We start from the raw sequence: 584 nt of genomic DNA on the forward strand, positions 1-584 counted from the left end.
TAGTATGACAGAGGATGGTATCAATTCATTGTTCCTGTGGAGTGCTGTAGAGAGTTTCGTTGGTGTACATTGTATATGTGAAGGAAGATAGTACTTAGTAATGCATGCTGTCTATTGTTTTGTTAGTATGACAGAGGATGGTATCAATTCATTGTTCCTGTGGAGTGCTGTAGAGAGTTTTGTTGGTGTAGATTGTATACGTGAAGTAAGATAGTACTCAGTAACGCATGCTGTAGAGAGTTTTGTTAGTATGACAGAAGATGGTATCGATTCATTGAATGCATGCTTTCTGTTGTTTTGTTAGTGTGATAGAAGATGGTATCAATTCATTGTTCCAGTGGAGTGCTGTAGAGAGTTTCGTTGGTGTAGATTGGTTATGTGAAGGAAGATAGTACTTGGTAATGCATGCTGTCTATTGATTTATTGGTGTGTTATTAATTCATTGTTCCTGTGGAGTGCTGTGTACAGATTTCGTGTACATGTAAAGGAAGGTTATATTCAGTGTTACATGCTGTAGTGTTTTATTAAAGTGTATGTACGAAAGAGAAGTACAAAATCACATGCTATCTATCTCGATGCTTTCA

Source organism: Mizuhopecten yessoensis, unplaced genomic scaffold (genome assembly GCF_002113885.1).
Source record: "Mizuhopecten yessoensis strain PY_sf001 unplaced genomic scaffold, ASM211388v2 scaffold10275, whole genome shotgun sequence".
NCBI lineage: Eukaryota > Metazoa > Mollusca > Bivalvia > Pectinida > Pectinidae > Mizuhopecten > Mizuhopecten yessoensis.